Source organism: Elgaria multicarinata, chromosome 4 (genome assembly GCF_023053635.1).
Source record: "Elgaria multicarinata webbii isolate HBS135686 ecotype San Diego chromosome 4, rElgMul1.1.pri, whole genome shotgun sequence".
Classification (NCBI taxonomy): domain Eukaryota; kingdom Metazoa; phylum Chordata; class Lepidosauria; order Squamata; family Anguidae; genus Elgaria; species Elgaria multicarinata.
The window spans coordinates 20,171,602-20,185,925 of NC_086174.1; the positions used below are offsets into that span (position 1 = coordinate 20,171,602).

At 45.1% G+C, this 14,324-nt stretch overlaps 1 protein-coding gene across 1 annotated transcript in view; it reads left to right on the plus strand.

The window, feature by feature from the left end:
* The window catches only part of EIF4A3 (eukaryotic translation initiation factor 4A3), a 428,365-nt gene extending 427,996 nt beyond the window's left edge, over positions 1-369 (plus strand). The window contains exon 13 of the transcript XR_010025358.1: positions 359-369. The gene's annotated coding sequence lies outside the window, so the exon portion shown is untranslated. The remainder of the gene's footprint in view (positions 1-358) is intronic.
* Positions 370-14,324: the final 13,955 nt, after the last annotated feature.

Here is a 14,324-nt window from a genome sequence, read left to right on the forward strand (position 1 = left end):
GCAATGATGTCTGTGTTATCACCGACAACGTTTTGGTGGGCGATAACAAAATAGTTGCCATTATTAAGGTAATTATCACTGTCTGTACTTTCTGCATTTCAGTTCTGACGACACAGTTTACATCTTCCCATCCCCACTCCCAGCATGTGTATATAAATCTGCAGATTTGAGGTTAACACTTCATGGATCTGATGAAGTGGACAGTGACCATGAATGCTTGTGGGCCATAGTGTGATATACAGTAAATGGATTTTGAGTTGTTCCTCACTACTATCTACCTTTCGTCTTCTGTAGTTCTGTGATGCGCTTATTCCATGTGAATTAAGTTTTGCCATAAATCAAGATTCTCCCAAGTAAGCATTGTGGAATAATTTGAGACAAGAATGGTAATCTAGATAGTCATTTTTTAAAACCTCCTCCATCACTAATATCTTTAGCATTTCATTTTTTTACAATTATGTTTATTACCAGAGACTTTGCCATACATGGTTATTTAATTCCTTATGTCCAGGAAAGACATCAGAGTGTTCTTGGCATTCAAAGACACATCATCCACAAAGTAATTCTATTTGTGTTATATGCTACTATCTTTTATTGTTTCTGTGTCCTGGTTACACCTACCAGCCAAGGGCGGAGGCTCTATTGCAAAATAGCAAACAGCAGAGAGAGGATAGAGGACAGACCTGCCTCTGAAAGCAGGGAAACTTGAGTTACAGAAAGACATGAACTAAAAGTCTGGCAATTAGATGAAATTGCAAGTTGATGAAAATTAGCATTTTTTTAAAAAAAAAAGTTGGATTCCACACACTGCATGGCTTAAAGCAGCCTTCCCCACCTGGTGGCTTGCAGATACATTGGATTGGCCATGATGGGAGTTGCATTGCAACATATTTGGAAGGCATCAGGCTGGAGAAGATTGGCTGAAAGGTAGGACTGTGCAGGGAACCACCCAACCGGCTTTGGAGGCCGATTCGGAGCTTCCAAATCAGGCCTGATCTGCCTTGGCCCAATTCAGTGGTGGGCGAACCCACCTCGGATGTCCAGATCCGAAGCGAGATCTGGACATCCAAAGCAAATTGGATGTTGCAGTATGCCGGGTGCAAGGCTGACTGGAACTCCATTGGACTCCTCATCAAAGTTCAGCTTTGCTGTCTGTATGGCCGCTGTAGTTCCTCTATGGCCGCCAAAGTTTGGAACATTATATCTAGGAAAAGACAGAGCCCCCATCTTCTTTAAAAATGGTGGCTTTCACAGAGGATGGATGACTACTAGGCGTGAGCAGGTCAGGTAAGTTCCACAGGTGGGCAGGGGTAGCAGCTTGGCATTGTCTTGGATTGGACAGCTTCGGCCTGATCCAGTCCTGCCCTGGATTCAGACAGAATCAGGCCAGATTGGCCCACCATGGTTCAGGAACCAGACCCAAAGCGATGCACAGCCTGAGGACTATTTACTCCGAATCCTGACTCCATGGGCTCTGATGGCTAACAGATAAACTGAGATAGTGCTGATGGTAGCCTCAGGGGAAGTATTTGCTACTTGTTGTAATGTCATCCCAGTGTGGCTCCTTGGTGTCAATTTCAATAAACAGAACAGCCTTGTTCATGCCAAGGAGAAGGGAAACCAGTTAAATCTATTGAATGAAAATAGTAGTGACTAACATGATGGATGGATGACTGTAGTACACCCTGCCCTGGTAAGCAACAACTAACCATGGGCCATTTGGAGTGCTGTGTGATAGGCCAAGTAGTATCTACCTACCACCAAAGCTGGCAACCTGGAGTCAAAAGGAAAGTCTGGAGGGAATAGGGTTGAAGGCTTCCCCATAGGTGCTTTCACAGGCTTTTATTTATTTATTTATTTATTTATTACATTTTTATACCGCCCAATAGCTGAAGCACTCTGGGCAGTTCACAAAAATTAAAACCATGAAAAGCACAACAAAACAACTAACAGTCTAAAAACAAAATACAAAATACAATATAAAAAGCACAACCAGGATAAAACCACACAGCAGAAATTGATATAGATTAAAATACAGAATTAAAACAGCAAAGTTTAAATTTAAGTTAAATTAGGTGTTAAAACACTGAGAAAATAAAAAGGTCTTCAGCTGGCGACGGAAGGAATACAGTGTAGGCGCCAGGCAAACCTCTCTGGGGAGCTCATTCCACAGCTGGGGTGCCACAGCAGAGAAAGCTCTCCTCCTTCTTTGTTCTTAAGGCAAACAATTGGGGAGACAAGGATGATGGGAAGTATAAAAATGTAATAAATAAATAAAGGCAACCATCACTTATTAATAAAGGTTGTCTCTAGAAGGAGGGTGTGCTGGGCATGCAAACAGAGGGGAAAAGTTGGAGTGACTACCTACAGGCAGTGGAGGTTGGTGGCTCCTATTTTAGAGCTTTATCACACCAGCATTATACTGTGCAATCACTGCAAATTGCATGCAAAGGACTCAGAAGTTTTCCACCTTATAATTTGCTTTGATTGTGAAGTACTCCCATGCATCCTGCCTTAGGAAAGGAAAGGAACCTCTCATGCAAGCACTGAGTCATTACTGACTCTTGGAGGGATGCCAGCTTTTGCTGACATTTTCTTGGCAGGCCTTATAGCGGGGTGGTTTGCTGTTGCCTTCCCCGGCCGTTATTACCTTTCCCCCAGCTAACTGGATACTCATTTTACTGACCTCGGGAGGATGGAAGGCTGAGTCGACCCAAGCCGGCTGCCTGAAACCAGCTTCCGCTGGGATCGAACTCAGGACGTGGGGAGAGTTTCAGCTGCAGAAACTGCTGCTTTACCACTCTGCGCCACACAAGGCTTTTTGCATCCGGCCTTAACTGTGCAATAAAGCAAAAAGATTCGCCATATTTAGCCCCTACATTTTGAGCGTATCTTCCGAGCCGCCGCTGGGGTGCGGGAGCAGGATTTTTAAAAAATGCTTACATCTGCATAAGCTTTAAAGATAAAGACACCAAAATTGGCACAGTAATAGATATTAGGGAGAGCTTTAAGCATACCAAATTTGAATTGAATTGGGTCATCCGTTGATTTTTTAAATGATTTTTTACATTTCCCCCCTTAAATTCACTTCCTGGTATGCAACGGATTGCTGTCGCCCGGTAGCAAAAACAACAACAACCATGAAAGCTTAGTGCTACGGGGATAATCCGAGGGAAACAGGTACGTGGGATAAAGCTTTGTGTGGGGTTTCTGCTTTGGGTTTCAGTCAGAACTCTAAAGGAGTGATTATCCAAAGTACTGAACCCTATCTCTCAAATAGCTTCAGCACTGTGGATGGCTGCTTTAGCGTTCTGACTGAACCCAGAGTGGATTCACTGACCCTCTGAAATAGGAGCCACTAGCCTCCACTGCCTATAGGTGTGTACAACTGAAGTATGCCACAAAAAGCATGAGTTTTGGAAGAACCTTTCAGCATGCCTCTAAATACCCCTAGCTTTCTCTGCTGAGTACTGGGGCATGCAGGATTGCCTCTGCCACTGGAGAAAATCCCTGGCTGTAGAGAGCAGCATACAGGCACTGTCCCTGACTAGAGTCAGGTAATGGTAGGGGTAGGGGAGGGAGGAATTTGAATTGTGTTGGCTAAGAACTTCTCTAAATGAGTGATTAAAAACACCCTCATGATTGGCTTCTCATGGAAGCTTGCGGGACCATCACACAATGTCGTCAACAGCCAGGAAATCTCCCACACTGGAAATAATGCATTAAAAACCCCCCACAGATAATGTGGTATTATTCAGATATCATGGGATCTCTCTACCACTAGATGGTGCTGTCTCATTAAAACACAATGGGGCTTTTCTGAGAAGGGAACAAATTATGTGGTCGCCTGTGAAGGACAAAAGCCACAGTAAGGCATGGTTTTCCCTCCTGTGCATAGAGAAGCAGAAAGAAAAGCAAACACAGTTAACTTCCCATAGGAAAAACAGAGAGCAGCAAATCCTTCTATTTATTTTTTATTTTATTTATTTGTGACATTTGTATACCACTGGATATAATAAAATCCCACAGCAGTTCACAATAAATACATTTAAATCCAATATTGAAAACACAATGTTAAAAATGCAACATTAAAAGCACAGAATTGAAACACCTACAATTAAAACAATTCAAGGAGCAGCAATGTGGAGTGGCATGATTAACTTCCTTACAGCCCAGGGAAAGCCTAGGTGAACAGGTGCATTTTCAGGCAACGTCTAAAAGATTTTCTGCCTGCCAAACTGCAGGAAGGTTTTCTAGAAGGTGGGTGCCGTGACAGAGAAGGCCGGCCCAGGGATTCTTCTGACTGAGTCCTTCCTTATCCTCTCCCACCCCCATGGGGGGAAGAGTGTGAAATTGGGCACAGCATCTCAGATCCCTAAATCCCTTCCCACAGAGTTTGCTTTTGGGCCAAAGGGAAGTGGAGTCCTCCCTTCTCCAAAGAGGTCATAGAACGGGTGAAAAGAAATTTCCCTTGTGGAATGTGTGCAAGCGCCACACTTGTGTATATGTGTGTGTGGTATATTTTATCTTTGTATATGACCTGCCCCTGTCAGGAACTATGATAATCTGATGGAAGTACTTCCCGCTGGGGGAATGCAATTAATTCTAGACGTGATTCCAGCGCCAGAGGTTTGCCATTTGGGGGCAGGGGAGGATTTAAAAAAAGACCTGTCTGCTAGTACTGCCAGCATTTTGTTTCAAAAATAGTAAACTCTGTGTATGGCCTGTCATAGCCAAGACACCAGAGAAAAGCTAAGAGTGACGGTTGGGCCTTCTAAGTCTTCATAACAGGAACAAAACAAAACAAACAACGTTGGGGGTGACTGAAAAAAATCTCTAGAGATAAATAGGGAACTGAAATCAGGAGGACAACTTCTCTGAAGCTGTGAACTCTGCAACTCCAAGTGAAGCTGTTCTTAGCTGCCAGTAGGGAGGGAGATGCCCACTGTGCTTGGTTTAGCCAGATGAATGGGGGGCTAAGTTGCCTCCTGCAGTGGGAGCAGCTGAGACAGCTGGGGCCTTGGGAGTCTCACATCCTGCCTGTCCGCTTACTCTTGGAGATACCAGACCAGGAATTTATCCAACCCCCTTTTAAAGCCATCCAAATTGGTGGCCATTACTACATCTTGTGGTAGTGAGTTCCATAATTTAACTATGTGCTGTGTACTTCCTTTTATTTGTCCTGGATCTCCCACCAATCAGCTTCATGGCATGACCCCAGGTTTTGGTATTTTGAGAGAGGGAGAAAAATGTCTCCCTATCCACATTTTCCACACACCATGCATAATTTTGTACACCTCTATCATGTCTCCCCTTAGCCTCCTTTTTTCCAAGCTATACAATCCCAGTTAATGAAACCTTCCCTCATAGGGGAGATGTTCCAGCCCCTTAATCATTTTTGTTGCCCTTTTTTTTGCACTTTTCCCAGCTCTATAATATTCTTTTTTAGGTGTGGTGACCAGAACTGTACACAGTACTCTAAGTGTGGTAGCACTATAGATTTGTATAAAGGCAGTATAATACTGGCCATTTTATTCTCAATTCTTTTTCTTATAATGCCTAACATGGAGTTTGCCTTCCTTACAGCAGTTGCACACTGGGTGGACATTTTCATCGAACTGTCTGTCCACCACGATCCCAAGATCTGGTTCTTGTTTGGTCACCGCCAGTTCAGATCCCATTAGGGTATACTTAAAGTTGGGTTTTTTTTGTCCCAACTTGCATCACCTTACACTTGCTTACATTGAACCACACCTGCCATTTGGATGGCCACTCTCCCAGCTTGGAGAGATCCCTTTGGAGTTCTTCACAATCCCTTTGTGTTTTAATAACCTTAAATAATTTGGTGTCGTCAGCAAACTTGGCCACTTCACTGCTCCCTCCTAATTCCAGATCATTTATGAACAAGTTGAAAAGAATTGGTCCCAATACCGATACCTGTGGGACTTGGAATTCTTAAAGGGACATGCTCATCATGTATTACGTTGTTTTTTTAAAATTAGGAGAGCCAGGGTGGTGTAGTGGCTAGAGTGTTGGATTGGGAGTCAGAAGGACCGGGTTCTAGTCCCTACTCCGCAATGGAAGCCCATGGGGTGACTTTGGGCCAGTCACAAACTCTCAACCTAACTTACCTCACAGGGTTATTGTTGTGAGGATTATATATGTCACTTTGGGTTCCTTAGGAAGGAAGGAAGGTGGGGTATAAGCAGTGATGATTAAAATTTAAGTTATTTTATAATGAATTGATTGTTGCTTGGTTTTCAGGTTGAAGAGTTGCTGTTCTTGTCAAATTTGCTTTTTAGTGTGTAATTATATGCTCTTTATATTAGATTTATTATTTGTTCTTGATGTTGTCTTGTACACTGCCTTGGGATGCGGTGGGTGAAGGGCCATTTAGAAATTTAAATAAATAAATGACACTCTGCACATGTTCAAATAAGCCCTCTTCTTCCACAAGGTGTCTCCACACATATCTTTAACATGTTGCACCTCCTAGGCAAAGTCTAAGGAACAAAGCCTGCAATCTGATCTTTCATAAGTTACCCGAGAGTAAGGCTCTTTGGCTTCCTTTTGAGTAAACGTGCTGTCCAGCGGAGGCTGGTGGCTCCGATTTCGGTGGGGCTGTGCATCTATTCTGGGTTCACTCAGAAGCACGCAGAACTCTAAAGAAGCTATCCAAGGTTTTGGACCCTAGCCCCGAAATCGGTTCAGAGCCTTGGAGAGCTGCATTCGAGTTCTGGCAGGTTCTGACTGCAACCCAGAATAGATTTACAGCCCCACTGAAATCGAAGCCATCAGCCTCCGGTGGCGCCAGCTAGGACCAGGCCTTTGGGGCGCAGCAACGTGGAAGGCCCTTCCGGCCCGGCGCACAAAGTTGCGCAGCTTTCCTTCTCTCTCCCTCCCGTCCCCATCCGCGGCGTCCTTTTTGCGCGCTCGCTTGCGCCGTGGCGCAGTCCAGCCGGGGCGGCCGCTCTGCTCCCCCTGGCGTCGGTCGAGAGGTGCTGCAAGTACCCGAGCTGTCCTTTGTGTGGCGCGGCCCGCCCGTGGGGAGTGGACAAGGAGCGCGGGACGCACGGACGGACGGACGCCTGCCTCCGCCTGCCCAGTCCGCGGCTCGGCTGTGCGAGGGAGGGAGCGGGCGTGCGCCGGGGATGCTCCTTCGCGGCCTCCTCCTCCTCCTCCTCCGCCGCCGCCACTCGTGCCACCACGATGCGCGGCGGCTCTGACGGCGGGAGGGGCGTCCGCTGACGGGGCCGCCGCGTGCCGGGCGAGGGCGCCCCCGGAGCCAGCCATGGGCGGCGGGCGGGCGCTGGTGGGCGCGCTCAGCCTGTGCCTCAGCCTCTGCTCCTTGGCGCTGCTGGTCACGGCCATCTTCACCGACCACTGGTACGAGACCGACCCCCGGCGCCACCGGCAAAGCTGCGACGAGCGCGCCGGCAGCGCCCACTCGCCCGAGCCGCGCCGCCGCCTGCTGCCGCTGCCGCACTTGCCCTTGCGAGACGCCAAGCAGCGGCTCCCTCGCGGCGGCGGCGGCGGCGTGGGCGGCGCGGCGGCGGCGGTGCCGCCTCTCCCCGCCGGGGACTTGCTGCTGCTGGAGAACTGGCGAGCCCTCTTGGGGCTCGGGCTGCTGCAGTCCCGCTGCGGTCGGCCGCTCTTCGCCAGCTACGCCGGCCTCTGGAGGAAATGCTACTTCCTGGGGGTCGACGGGGACCTGGACAGCCTGGTGGAGAGAGGTAAGGGGCTCCGGCGGCGGCACTTGGCGTTCTCCGTTTCCCACCACCGCCACCAAACGCGCCGCCTTCCCCGCCCACGCGTGCCGGCGGACTGCGATGTGCCCAGATAACGCACATGATAGGATCACTGTGCCCTCCACCGCTTCATTTCTCCAGGGCACGGGGGTTGTAGTACTTTCTCTCATTCATGCCCTCCCTCAAATCACAGCCATTCCCCAAGGCTGTCATTCCCCACTCGACTCCCTGTGCATCCCATCCGGAGACCTCCATGCAGAGTCAAGACAGCAGTCACCTCTCAATGCAGGTACTTTGTGCACCTGTTCTTTCACCCACCCCAGTTCACAGCCACCATGCGTGTGTGTGAGCATGCACATAAATATTCCTTCGTCACACGCACATACACGCCTCGATGCTACCTGCATGCAAAGTCAGTTACTTAGCACATGAAATCGCTTAACATTGCATTGCCACTTCATTGTCTGGTCTCACCTCTTCCATTTTGCGTTGTATTGTCACTGCACGCCTGTCACTTCTGGGCATTGTCTGGACGCCCTCATGCAGTGCTGCCCATAACACTCTGGCACGTTTCTACTCCTCTTTCTCCCATGGTCATAATAAAAGGAGAGGAAAGGCACAATTCATTAGGAATTTGCATAGTGTCTGAGTGCTGGGGTGCATTGCCCAGTGACCATGGCATGGGAGAATGCTTACTGCATTCCCTAAACTAGCCGTGATTCTTCCAGCATATGGTCATCTACCATCTCTTCAATTCATCTACCACACGCATCACACAACTAGAGTGCATGGTGAATCTGCAATGTACAACTTCTCTGTTGATGGACAGTGTGCACAGCCCATTTACTTAGTGTGCAGAACCTAGCGCTCTAGACCCATTTCTCCTTATCCTCACATATTGCACATTGTTCTCTCTTATCCTCCCATGCTTGACGTGTTCTGCAGTGTTTTCTATCCTCTACATACACCAGTCATCTATTCACCACATGATAGCGCTTAGTTACGGTGTCTCCACACCCCATTCATCCTATTCAAAAGAACCACAGGCACGTCTCTAATATACATCTATTTTAGATGTGTGTTTTCCCCTAAAAAATGCAAGTGCCATTCGTTGTTAATAATTAGCAATGCCCTAATGCATTCTACTTAGGGCAAACAGGTCAGTCTCTACACAAAAGAATAACTGGATACAAATCTGACATCAGGAATGGCCCTGCGGTTCAACCTCCCAGAACAATCTGTCAATGACCTTAAGGTGGCCATCCTTGAACAAAGTAATTTCAAAGACAGATATCAACATGAAATCACTGAAGAACAAGTCAATACTGTTTCCTGTGGTTTGATCAAAAGCAAAGGTGTTTATTTGTTTTTGTTTTAAATCACACTACATATGTTAATCAGCTCACCATTGCAATGATGTCTGTATTATCACCCAACGATCTTTTGTGAATGGCAACTGTTAAGTAACCAGCACTTCCTGTACTTACTGCATTTCAATTCCTTCTGACAACACAGTTTACATCTCCCCTCTCCCTAACCAATCCCTGTGTGTATATAAATCTGCCAGTGTGAGGTTAATCCTTCATGCATCTGATGAAGTCAGCAGTGTTCACACAATAAATGCCACAATAAATTTGTGTTAGTCTTTAAGGTGCCACAAAACTCTCTTTGTTATTTTTGCTGCAACAGACTAACACAGCTACCCTTCTAGAAATTCCTCCTATTGCATCTACACACCATGCAGGTTATTTTCCCACTCTCCAGGAGTATCTTTTCTTCTTGAAAATGCACTACAACCACTGCACTCTCCTCCTAACACAAAGGCACTGTGACCTTCCCTTGACAATAAATAGGAACTGTTCCGTGCCCTGCAGCGCAACAGCACTCACTTTCCCCCTAAGGCGGCAAAACCATTCACCACCTTTCTACAAAGATATAAGATAGGCCTCCTAGCCCACTTCGACATTTGGTGTCTCTACTTATATCGCTAGAAGGCAAAGCTCAAATATTCGTTATATGAGGTGCTTTCTGTCAGCACAGTCACTCTGTGTTACTTTCCTTTTCACTAACCACCTGCAAAATACATTTAAACCCTAAATATAATCCCACATCATCCTCTTCTTTGTTGCCTTCCCCAGATGCCTTTTGTCCTTTTCCCCCAAGTCATAGAACTTGTGAGCAAGGGAAGGGTGTTCTGATTTGTGTAATCTTGGTGAATTAGTGCTCCAAAAAAGAAAGCTACAAGTTTTAGTGAGAACTTCTTCATCTGAGAATCAGTTTACATCTTCCTGTCAGTGCATTCATTTGTTTGGTAGTGTTTAATATGTGGCAGGTTCTGCTTTCCGTTTATTTTGACTTAATTTTGTATTATTGCCACTTCATTTAATCACTGTACTTTTCCTCTTTCTAATCGATATATCATAGTGGGCAAGCTATTAAGCTTTTAAACTTGTTGTTCATAAATGATCTGGAATTAGGGGCGAGCAGTGAGGTGGCCAGGTTTGCTAATGACGCCAAATTATTTATGGTGGCTCAAATGAAAAGGGATTAAAAAAAAGAGCTGCAAAAGAGTTTTTTTTTTTAAAAAAAAGAGAGCTCCAAACTGGCCATTAAAGTGGCAGATGTGACTCCTTGTAAGCAAAAAATCCTGACCATGTTTACACTGATGGGGTTTGAGCTAATGGTGACTGATCAAAAGAGATCTTGGGGTTGTGAAAACATGGCTCCAGTAGCCAGCTGCTGTGAAAAAAGCAAATTCCATGTTAGGCATAATTAGGAAAGGAATCAAAAATAAAACTTCCAATACAAGTTTATGGTACGACCTCCTTTGGAATACTGTGAGGAGTTCTGTTTGCTGCACCTCAAAAAGGGTATTGTAAAATGATCGAGGGGCTGGAGCAACTCCCCTGTGAGGAAAGGTTATAACATTCAGGGCTTTTTAGCTTAATAAAAAGATGAGTAAGGAGGGACATGATTGAGTTGTAAAAAAAACTATGTATGAAAATTGTGAAGGAATGAGCAGAAAGTTTTTCTCCTTCTCTCATAGTACTAGAACCCATGGTCATCCAATGAAGCTGAATGGTGGGAGATTCAGGACAGACGAAAGGAAATCCTTCTTCACATAGTTAAACTATAGAATTCACTACCAAGATGGCCACCATGGATGGCTTTAAAAGGGGATTATTCATGGAGAACAAGGCTCACAGCTAGTTAGGATGGCTGCCTGCTACCTCCACTATCAGAGGCAGTATGCCTCTCAGTGACAGTCAATGGGGGACACAGGCGGGTGGGTGTTGTTGCACTCATGTTCTGTTTGTGGGCTTCTCATAGACGTTCGGTTGGCTACTGTGGGAACAGAATTCCAGATTAGATGGGCCTTTGTTCTGATCCAGCATGGCTCTCCTTCTGTTCTTAAGCTTCCTCTGAGGAATGACATGGCCCATGTAGACTCACATTTGTAACCTCCTAGGGAGAAACATAGCTTGGGAGGGAGGTAATTTGGAATATGGAAGTGGTGAGCGGGGGCCCCCTTCAAGCTGTTTTTCTTGCCTGTGTTAAGTAAGTTAAGTAACATGCGGAAATCTTTATTAGCAGTATTTTATATAGTATCATCATTGGATATGGTACTTCACATAAGCAATAATAATAATAATAATCCAATTTCTACATTAGCATATTATTATTAATCACATTTTTATCCTCCCCTTTTTCCAAGGCATTCAGGGTGGCTTACATGGTTCCTTCAACCCGCTTTGTCCCCACAACAAACCTGTCAGATACTGTATGTTCGGCTGAAAGATAGTGACTGCCCCAAGGTCACCTGGTACGAACTTCATGGGTTTCCTTTGTCCTGGTCCAGGACTCTAACCGCTACACCACACTGGAAGTGCTAAAACAAAAAAATGGGTGTCCTTTTTTATGAAAGGAGTAGCAATAGGTTGGATCCAAATTTACTCGTACTTAGAGCAGACCCATCAAAATCAAAGGAACTTAAGTTAGTAGTTTATTAAGTATGAGTAAATCAGAGTCCAGCCCCATATCATTTTGTATCACTCAGTTTGAACAAGATGTAGTAGCTGCTTAAGAACTTGTTCTCAGAGACACATGAGAAAACATGTTGGGTTGAACAAGCTCATCTCATCTCACACTATTGCCCCACTCTTGCTCTTCGCTCCTCTGATGCCATGTTTCTCACCTGCCCAAGGGTCTCTACTTCCCTTGCTCGGCTTCGTCCATTCTCTTCTGCTGCCCCTTACGCCTGGAATGCTCTCTCAGAACACCTGAGATCTACAAGTTCAATCTCAGCTTTTAAAGCTCAGCTAAAAACTTTTCTTTTCCCTAAAGCTTTTAAAACTTGATGTTACTCGGACTTTAGACTGTTAGTTATACTGTTAGTTTTTCCCTACCCTGTGCCTGTTTACCCTACCCAGTGCCTGTTTGCATTCTCTCCCCCTCCTTATTGCTTTACTATGACTTTATTAGAATGTAAGCCTATGCGGCAGGGTCTTGCTATTTACTGTTTTACTCTGTACAGCACCATGTACATTGATGGTGCTATATAAATAAATAATAATAATAATAACATGTTGGGTTGAACAAGCTGTTTAAATTATTAGTGAGAAAGTTTTTTTCACTTCTAGAATATGCTGGCTGGAATGAAGGGCCATGTGCTTTGATGTTTCCTGGGACCCTGGTTCATGATTTTAATATATTTTAACAATCAGAATTATCTCAATGACTCCCAGACATAAGAAGTTACTATGTGGTGTTAGGTTTGTGTGTTAGTATGTTTACACAACCTTCCTGAGTGTGGATAGTTGTATCCAGTGCTCAAATTATGCAGGGGAAAGGTAGGGGACCCCCCTAATGAAATTTATAAGCCTCCTGACTCTCCTCAATTTTATTTTATTATTGAATATTATTTGTTCAATGGTTTGTTTTCAAGTTTTTATGGTAAGCTGCCCTGTGAGGTAGGCAGAAAAACAAATAATCAAACTGCCCACCACACAATCAAACAGCCCACCATGGCTTATTTAATTTTTAATTTTTGTGAACCGCCCAGAGAGCTCCGGCTATTGGGCAGTATAGAAATGTAATAAATAAATAAAATTTATTTAAGCCATGGTGGGCTGCAACATGTGCTGGTGCATGCATGTGGCCATTTTGAATATTCAGTGCCTGGCCATGGCCTGTCGTGTCATGTGAATCCAGGGAATGTGGGTTATGTGTTGAAAATGCAAATCCCACTTCGCACACATCGCTGTTTTGATAATGTGAACCGTAATGAAGGTTAGACCCTTGCCAAGTTTAATCACTCTAGCTGGATAGTAGTTTTCACACCCTCTATCCTTTTCTTGAAGCTTTAAAGGTTTTCCTGATTTCCTTCATCCAAGCATATACTCTTGTTGTCTGCTAAAACCAGCATAACTTCTGTTTACTGAAAAGGACACATGAACCACCACTAATAATGCTCTCTTTTCCCCTCCAGAAACAACTAGAAAGCCTAGTCAGTAGGCATTAACATCATCATCTATTTGTCCACTCTGGAATGTGACATTTTTGCTTGCAAGCATAACTACCCCTCAGAAAATGAGATCCATGTAGGACAGCCAGGTTCAGGAAGTGGATTAAAGCGTTGCAAGGTGGTCCAGCAGTAAAGGTAGTGGCCTGGATTGCTAAATCATCAGGAGTGGGTGGTTGGGGGAGAAAGGGCCATGTATTACATTAGTAGCAGAACTAAAGGTCAAAACCAGCCCCATTTAAAGTGCTGGTTTTGACCTTGAAAACCTTAAATGGTTTTGGATCAAATTACTTGAAGGATCAGCTTCATCTACCCATAGTTTCAGATAAGCAAGAGAAGCCCTTCTCACCTGGCTACCTTTGAGGGCAGTTAGATGGGTGGGTACATGAGAGAGAGTCTTTTCTGTGGTGGCTCCACACTTCTGGGATGAGTTGGCAGACTCCGCTGGGCTCCATCATTGCAGGTTTTTAGGAATGCCCTAAAAACGTACTGGTTTACTTTAGCCTTGGAAGGGAGTTCCAGAGCTTACTCCATTCATAGCGGGTGAATTTTTGAAAATCGTTTTTGCGTGTGGATTCCTTCAAGGATATCAGAGCGGGCTTGCCCAGGACTACTAATGAACTTCACAGCTGAGTAGGGATTAACATCTGGGTTCCTTGCATCCAACTCAACTTTCTAGTTTAAAGACCAGCAATTGGAGACCCCAGGGCCAAATTCAAGTATATGTCTCCAGTCCCCCAGTTATAAGCTCTTAAGTTAAAAGGGTTGTGCAGAGGAAGTAACAGCAGTGCCAATGGAACTTACTGGTGGTCTACTTTAGATAATGGAGCTGAGGTTTGGCCCATCTCATTTTCCTCTCCAAAGTGGCTTTCCCATCAACTAGTTGCTGACTAAGGGCTCATCTACACTAAGCAGGATATTCCACTATGGAAGTGGTATATAAAAGGCAGGAGCCACACTACTGCTTTGTAGGGGTATTGAAGTGCACTGACAACTGTTGGGACCCATGACGCATACCATATACTGCTTTCATACCACTTTCATAGTGCTATATC